Raw genomic sequence first — 8962 nt, 5'->3', positions numbered from 1 at the left:
GACGGTGCATACAGAGGGTACCGTAATGTAGCGTGTAGCACAGGGGATCACCTTCACTACAGTATCGATCTCAATAGGGCTTATTTTAGAGGAATCTTACACAGTAAGGGGAGGGCTTATTTTCGGGATAGGTCTTATTTTCGGGGAAACACAGGTATTACAGATACCCCAAAGTAAAACTCTTTGAAACATCCATCCATCAGAGGGCATTTACCCATCAAATACCACCAAAGGCACTGGTGAAGAAAGCTGGACTAGCCCCAACCCTCCAGACAAGAGACAAGACTCCCAGGGAAGCAGAAATGGCCCAGGGCATTGCCTGGTGGCTCCAGGAGGAAGTTTCTGAAATCACTGAAAGATCATCCCTCATCTCACACACACACACACACACACACACACACACACACACACACACACACACAGCCTGCCAACTCCTTCCACCTCAAGTCTGCATCATTGGTTGGGTACATTGTTTCTAGAAGCTGCACCAAGATGTTTCTCTTTTAAATACTATGAAGGCACAGTTACCTTTTTAAATGGAATCTTAGTACACAATAAGGAGACTTTAAAAATCTTCCCAATCTGATGACCTGGCTGGTCAAATTTCCCTGGTGCCATGTCCCAGGAGTCAAGCAAGCCCTGGTCTTTGACGATTACCTCTTCCTAGGGAGAAAAAGGATGTCAGCTTCTTGGCAGTGACCACAGCAGGTTGATGCTGGGGGCACAGAATGTAGACTGGAGCCAGAGCAGGGAGGCTTTCACACCCTGATGGGCTGAGCTTCCTCCATGCTAGTGAGTGCTGGCTAGGAGTGGGTACATGGGCAGGTGGGCTGACTGGTGGCAGGGCAGACTCTGGGCGGGAGTCTCTTCTGCCCCTTACACTGAAGGGTGTTTGTCTCCAAACTTTCTGGAAATTGGCAGATCAGAGGCATTTGTGGGACCCAGGTTCTGACATGGACTTTCCACAAGAATAAGCCAAACAAACTCTGTTTCTCCATCTTTCAAGGGAGGATGATGATGCTCTTCAGACTACCTAGTCAGGCCGTAGGAGAATAAGCACTTGGAACTGAGCCCACATCACTGGCTGGTAACACACCCCAACCCCCCAATTTACACTCTGACTTTGATCTGGAACTTGAACAGAAAATGAATTCTTCTTAGCCATGTTAGTGGGACACAGAATGAGAGTCTCAGAGCCAAAAGCTGTCTGAAAAACCATCTAGCCCAATTCTCTCATCTTCCATATGGGGACAGAGGCCCAGAAAGGCAACACCATTCCCTTAAACTAACATAGCAAGTTAACCTCAGACTTGGCACTAGGAAGCAGGTATCTGGGACTACACTAAAAAGGGATCAAATGAATACTTGGCACTCATGAATAATACCAAAGTCTGACTTAGCCAGTAATTCCCATGTCTTTCTGGGGTAGTTGGGTGGGCCTCAAACTCAGTACCCACCAACAATGAGATTGGGCAGCCCCAAAATCTGATGGACTGCATCATAAGGAAGGGAGCTTCTGAGAGTAAAGAGGTGAGGGCCCCTCCATCCTGTACCCTGGTCTGATCACATCTGGAGTTCTACACTCAGTGCTGGGGACCATGTTTTAGGAAGGATCTTGGAGAAGTCTGGAGAGCAGCCAGAGAGGGTCACCCAGTGTGCTGAGGGGCCTTGCATTCATGCCATGTGGGGTTTGTTTGAAGAAAGAAGAGAAGACTGGGGGAGGGGAAGGAGAGCCGAGTTCCAGCACCAAAGGGCCTTCATATAAAGAGGGTCCAGTTTTCTGAGGGCATCCAGTCTGGCCAGTTGGCAGAGTGTAGAGAGGAGTAATGTCTAATGAGTTTGCACGGAGAAGTGGATCCAGGCTTCCCAGAGCTTTCAAAGTGAAACTGGGAATTTTGCTTTTCTCTTCAAGGCAATAGGGAGTTAATGGAGCAGGAGAATAAAATGGTCAGTTCTTCACTTAAGGAAAATGACTGGTGATCACGTGCACAACAATTAGGGAGCAGGGCAGGGAGAGAGTCAAGGCAGGAACCTCCCCTGAGGCCCTTGCACTGACCTAGGTAAGAGGTGGCTGAGAAAGAGCAGGCAGGCAGGCAAAGGGAGAGCAGTCTGAGAGGGTAGGGAGGCTGGCAGCACCCAGGGCAGCCCAGGGCTGGCACCCTGCACTTCCTACTCACACCCAGGGCTCTGACTGAGGCTTCAATCACTCACATAATGAAAAAGCAATTAACGAACAAGATGCAGAGAAACGTCCAGAGTGCTGACCTGCTGCCAGTTGCAATGTCTTCCTCAGAGAGAGAGGGTCTAGTGTCCTCTGGGAGAGCCCAGGCTAATGACAAAGCCATGGTGTCAGGGATGGTGCTATCAGTCCCTTCCAGTGCCACCCAGTGAGCTGCAAAGTGGGGGAGGAGGGATTTACAAGTGAGGGAAGCAGAAAGCCAAGAGGCTAATATTGGATAGCACCAGAACTAGAATGCAGGCCTCCTTCCCCCAATCTGGAGTCTCCCTCCTCTGGCTCATCCTGCCTTTGTCATCCGCCCTTCAGCAGAAGGGGGAGGTGATGCACCTGGGCTGGCATCTGTCTCTTGGTGCTGAGTAAGTCCCTCCTTGGAATCCAGCACCACCCACATAGCAGAGCACAATCATGACCATGTCTTCTCCAGTCCATCCTCAGCTAGTCCACTGCACTACAGCTGCCTCCCCCAACTTTGTGGCTCCCAGAAGCCGGGGGGAGTGAGTGGGGGAGCTCTGGGCTCTGCCTTTCAGCTGCCCATCCTGGAACAAAAATGAAGGAACTCTGGGACTTGCTATCCAATGAGGCAGGACCCTCCAACAGCAGCCTCCCCACCCCACCCCACCTGGGCTCAAACAGGAGGAAAGGGGGCCAAAGATGGATATGGGGCAGAGTTGGAACAAGAAGAAGCGAAGGGAATGGAAAATCTCCTCAACTCCCAGGCAGATGTGCCATAGGAGCTGCCAAATCAGAAGAGATCGCATGTGGAAGCTCTTGGCACACTCTAACACCAGCTCTTTGGGTTATCAGTACTTACCTTCTTACTTCATGACGCACACTTTGCCAAATTAGCATTTGATGCACTGCAGGCAGAGTTCACTTACGAGAGTGATTAAATGGTCCATGAGACTGTGGTTATGGAGCTTTCCATTTTTATCACCTCCTGGTGAGATACAGGGCAGCTCACATCTTCTGAATGATCAGAAGCAGATGTGAGGCTGTGAATCACCCCTCAATGCATGGCCTTGGTAGATAACATGTCCAGCCAGAAGCTGAGGCCCTGCCGATCCCAGTCCTACCTCGTGGGAGCTTCGGATGCTGGGAGAGAGCATTCACAAGTCCCTTACTTTCTGCATCTGTTAAATCAAAGGGCTGGACAAAATGGCCTCTAAGAGTCCTGGTTCTAATGGGAGGCAACTGCGCCTCCTTGAAATGCTGTGTTTCCTACCTGTTTGTAAATTCCCTCTAGGAATTCACCCTTGACCCTGTGTTCCCTTGACTTTTTATCAGTGTATCCTTAATGGGATTTAAGATCTTCCCTGCCCATTAATAGGCCTCACATGGAGCCCATTAAGAGAAGTTTGCTGAGGGGAGGCTGGCTTGGAGGAAGGCTTTCACACCTTTTACCAATTTCTAATTAGGCGCTGAGTCACAAAGGTTGTGATGCCTTCTGGCTCTGAGAAGTGTATATTTATTCTGAGTTGGTGACTCTGGATGAGAAGGTTCTTGGGATTCCCTGGATTCTGAGTGACCGTATTTTCAGAGCTCCCTGACTGCTCAGATGTAAAGGCTCTCTCAATCCAGGGATGTATATAAAGTATATAGCAATATTGCTTTGATTCAAGCAGTTAGAGCCCTGTCTGTTGGTCTTTATTTCTCTGCTTGGATTTTCTCTGTATTTTCTCTGAAGCTCAGGGTGCTGACTTTTCTCCTGAACTAGTGAATGTAATTTAAAAAGACTGTTGGCCCCTTGAACAGATGTCCTTCCTAATAAAGAAGATCTAAAAACCTGTGCTAGCAGCCAGCCTGGGGATGCCAGTGTGGTTGCCACTACAGTCACCAATCTTCTTGACCTAGTTACCCATAGAGTAACAGTCTGCCCATATTAACAACCAACTCTGCCATAGCAGATCTCAGGGAAAAGCCCACAAACCATTCCCTGGTCCTACTCCAAGGTTACAATGGTGCAGATTCTGATAATGACAACAAGAAGCTCTGCCCATCCTTGGAACAATGGAATGCCACATTGCCAGCCCACAACGTGAGTGAGCATTGGACTCCTCATCTCCAGAAACAGCCCCAGAAGGAATCTCAGCTGTCAGCATCTTCACAAACGCGTACTAGCACCTTAAAGGGCTTCATGTTGACGGGACCCAGCCCACAGGCCAATTTTCTGTGCCTGTCTTAAGTTGATTGATGGAGTTGTGATCACTTGAAGAACATGACAAGCAAGTGAGGGTGGGGGAGGGTGGCAGCTTGTTTTTCTGCCCCATACGAGGAGAGGAAGAAGAGACCCAAGGAAACTGGAGAAGGAGATAAGCTGGGGATGAATGCATGCAGCCCCAGTGGGTGGCTCTCTTTCCCTCCAGAGAGCTTTTTGTCTTTAGTTCCTTGGGTCTGTCACTGAACTCTTCCTGGCGCATGCATAATATCTAAATGTTTCCTTGTCTATGACTGATGAGCCCATTTGTACTAATTTCCCTGGCTTTTCCAAGCGAGGGACATGGAGGACCATGTTCTCAAGTACATTCTGTGCTCACTAGGTCTCTGTAGGTTAATCCATGCTGCCAGGGAAACTGCCTTCATTGAGAATTAGTGGATGATGGCTCCTTAGTGACAGCCATCTGCAGATGCCAATGTTGGGTCTGCTGGGCTTCCCCGTGACAGGGCAGGGAGTAGCTGCTGTCTAAGAGGACTGGAGAGTAGTTCAGATTTTTCCTTTTCTAAAAGGTGCCAGACTTTAAAAGCTGAACTCAGAAGCTGCTCCTTGTCTACACGTGTGACAAATAAATCGTTAACCAGGGAGGGTATTGGGCAAGAGAGCCCCTTTCTGCTCCATGAGCTCTTCTCTGTGGTAAGTGGGTGAGCTGTTTTGCTCATAAGGCAGGGATAGAGTATTTGGGGGACAGAGCCTCTCAATCTTTCCCCATGGTTACCAGTCATGGTCTGATCAGCACAAGGCAAACATCACAGGAAATAAGCAGCCACAGCTTTCCCTAGAAAGCTGAGATACCCCCCCCCCAGTATTTTGTCTGCCTGCAAAACAGCTCTAATATCCATCCACTTCCTCAGGAGGCATTAGCTCTCCCATGTTATGCACTGAAGAATAACCAGTGGTGTTTGGGGCAGGAGTTCCAGAATCATCTGTCCAGATGCAATGAATTCATCAAGTGGAGGGGACAAATTAAATCATGATTAACATCAAAATGGAAGAGAGGATAGAGATGAGAAATTCCAACCTTTCAAACATGCTCAGTTTCAGTCAACTCTTGATTCTAAAAATAGAAAATAAGTAAAAAGCAAAGACAATAGCTTTGAATAGCTTTTCTTAGAGAAGTATAAGAATGTCATAACACCCTGATGGTGAGGGGAGGAGGTAAGGCAGGAGGGAAGGGTGCTTGGAGCTCAGCAAAGATGGTGGCAGGAGGGGTGGCCATAGTGGTGGCTAGCCTAGCAGTTGCTTTAGTCACCAAACATTTGTTCTTTCTTCCAAGTTAATAAAGGTTTAGGAGCAAAGTCATCTCACAGAGTGAGGGAAAGCAGTGCAAAGGAAAGCAACCAGACCAGGTCATCCAAAGAGCACGAATAGATGCAATGGGAAGAAGACCGACAAGTCATGGCAAGTGGCCAAGGTCTACCTCTCCAATAGTCTACTCTAATATTGATGACAGGGCACCCGACACATTTGAACTCTGCTACTGCAGTACTTAATTCACAATAATAATAGCTAATATGTAGGAAAAAGTGCCTTTTAAATGTTAACATACAGTAATTGCTCACAAGGAGACCTGTCAAATGCCACAAATGCCAGGGATGTATTCAAGATATTCAGGGACTGAGTTTTAAGATTCTGAGCTAGAAATGGCCTCAGGTGACCTCCAATAGCAAACAGTCCATTCTGCTTCTCCTGCCACAAAAGGTGAAGGAGACCCTCCCCAGAGCTGCTGCTGCTGCTTCCCATCTGCCTCAGATGTGATTGCCATCGTTTCCCTCTCCTGGCCCCTCATCCCATGGCTTTACTCTTTCAGTGCCATGATCTTCTCTTCTCCTCCCAGAAGCACATGGTTAAGGTGAAATCTTCTGGTGCCCAGATCTATAGTGGAAGTTCTCTTGTCCTCAAGATCGCTCTTAAGGTAATGCCCGAGAATAAACACATCATTTTTTTTCAAGATTAATAGTCATTGACATAGTTAGAAAATGATGCAGAAAGGCCAAAGAAGTCAGTCAAGAATTGGTAGGGTTAGGGACTCTGGTCTCAAGATATCTTGGGCAAGCATATGTCCCCACTGCCTTGTGCTTCTATCCAATCATAATGGCTGACAAATAACAGTGTCTGCAGAAGGGGTGGAGGAGATGTGTCTTTGTAAGTAAGTCAGTCCTGATGAAATGTCCCTGCAAGGTCATCAAGCTTTAAAAATCCGAATTTGTGCCCCTGGGTCCTTTGACTGAGTTGCTCTCCCCTCTGGGTTCATGTTCTAGGTTAAGAGAGTGTGTATTTTTGTTCTGTACATAGGAAATTGATGAATGGGCAGACTGAATAATGGTAAACCCCAAGAGTTTGGATAGGGGGAGGGGGGGGCCGAGAACTAAGTCCCTTCTCCTCTCACTCCTGCTAAAGTACTAAGGGAGGCAAGGGCTCCAAAAGTGAAGAAGGTTCACAGAAGGGAAAGTCCCTCCTCCATGAATATGAGTGACCAATGATGTTTGGGGAGCAGTCAGAGGAATTCTCTCCCTCCTCCCAGCATGTCTAGTTCTGTGGGCGATCCCCTCCTCTAGTAAAGGTCCCTACCCTATAATCTCAGCAAGTATATTATGGGACTCATCTACTTGATAAACAGTTCTCCTTATCACCCATTACGAAGGTAAAGAAGCTGCTCAGTGTGCCCTAAGGAAGCAGCAGCTTCCAGAATCTTGGGGTTTCACATGGTCCATTTCCCAGACTGCCTATTCATCAGCTTTCTCCTTGCAGAACAAAAATGCACACTCTCTTAATATAGAACATGAGCCCAGTAGGGAGAAAAACTCAGTCAAAGGACCCTGGGGCACAAATTCTGATTTTCAAAGGCTGATGAACTCATAGAAATCTCTTAGTTAGGTCATTTCATCAGGACTAGTTAACTTAGAAAGACCCATCTCCTCTACCCTCTGTGCAGATGATGTTATTTAGACCATAGATACAATCTTAAATCAGCTCAGTTACTATTCATTTGTGAATATTGGAGGAAGGGTGGGGAATAGCTCTTGTGGAGGTGAAGGTGGTATACTTTTAATGGAATGTACCAAGTTGGGCTCTTTACAAATCAGAAGACATCTGACCCTTAATGTAGTAAAAGTTAATTTTATGATCTTTTCTACCTTGTGAGTCTGAATATCTAGCCTTGGTCTGGCTCCATACACAGCTGTCATTTCTTGGTCCAGTGCCCAGTAATGGCTCACTCTCAGGAGTCCCCTTCCTGATCAGACTGGAGCTTCTCAGTGGCCTCAGTAGAGGGAGAACCAAGAGGTCTGGATGTGATCATCAGTCCTTTCATCTGCTCCTTGGTAACAAAGAACAACTGACCCAGGCTGACAAATACAAACCCACACAGATCAGCCCTCACCTCACATGGACTTTGGCTGAGACCCAACACTGCAGCTTCTAAACACAGCATGAAGACCAAGTTCGGCCCACGCTCAGATGGACTTGGGAATCTTGGTGTGGGTACCCCCTCTCACAGCCCAGATTGCCATCCTTCTCTGACACAAAGCATAGTAAGAATTCTAATCAATGGGCATTTTTCAGCACTTACAATATGAAAGACACTGTGTTAGACCCCAGGAATACAAAGACAAAAAACAAAAAGCAGCCCTTAAGCTTGGATTTTGAATGAGAGGATCTGGGGTTTGCTCAGTTGTGTCTGACTCTGTGACCCCATTTGGGGTTTTCTCAGCACAGATACTGGAGTGCTTTACATTTCCTTGTCCAGCTCATTTCACAAATGAGGAAACTGAGGCAAATGACCTGCCCTGGGTCACCAGCTAGTGAGGGTCTGAGGCCAGATTTGAACTCATGAAGATAAGTCTTCCTGACTTCAGAACTGGCGCTCTATGCACTATGGCACCACTTTGTGCCCAATCTGAGTTTAAATCCTATATTTCGTACAATTCTAGGCATATTATTTAACCTCTCTGAGCTCCCTTCAGTCTCCCAACAGATGAATCTATGATACTACAGTCTTGGAGAGTTGCTAGGACTGAAAAAGCTCTTTCCTCTGCAACCAGCATGAAGCTTATCCCTCCATGCTTGGATAGCCCAGTCCTTGGACACAACACCACACCAAGACTGCAGCCAGAGTTTCCCCAGCATGGTGGGACCTGCTCCAGCTGGTGCTTTGCTAACTCAGTCTTCACAAGTCAACTGTCACCTCTTCTCCTTGTTGAGACTTCTGTAAAGAGTCTGAATGCCCCTGAAATGATAAGTATGAGGAATATAAAGAAACCTGGTAAGATACATGAAGGAATGAAAAGCAAGGAAAACAGAACCAGGAACGTTGGGAATGATGCTACAAGAGGAAAGCTGTTCACACAATTTCAAGGTAAATAGCAAAGGGAAGGAAAGGAGGGAGGGAAGGAGTGAAGGAGGAAGGAAGGAAGGGTGGAAGGGAGGAAGGGAGGAAGGGAGGAAGGAAGGAAGGAAGGAAGGAAGGAAGGAAGGAAGAAAGGAAGGAAGGAAGGAAGGAAGGAAGGAAA

Source organism: Petaurus breviceps, unplaced genomic scaffold (genome assembly GCF_028583685.1).
Source record: "Petaurus breviceps papuanus isolate PSGF00001 unplaced genomic scaffold, PetGlider_PUasm1.0 218, whole genome shotgun sequence".
Taxonomy (NCBI): domain Eukaryota; kingdom Metazoa; phylum Chordata; class Mammalia; order Diprotodontia; family Petauridae; genus Petaurus; species Petaurus breviceps.
This window is presented reverse-complemented; position numbering follows the sequence as displayed.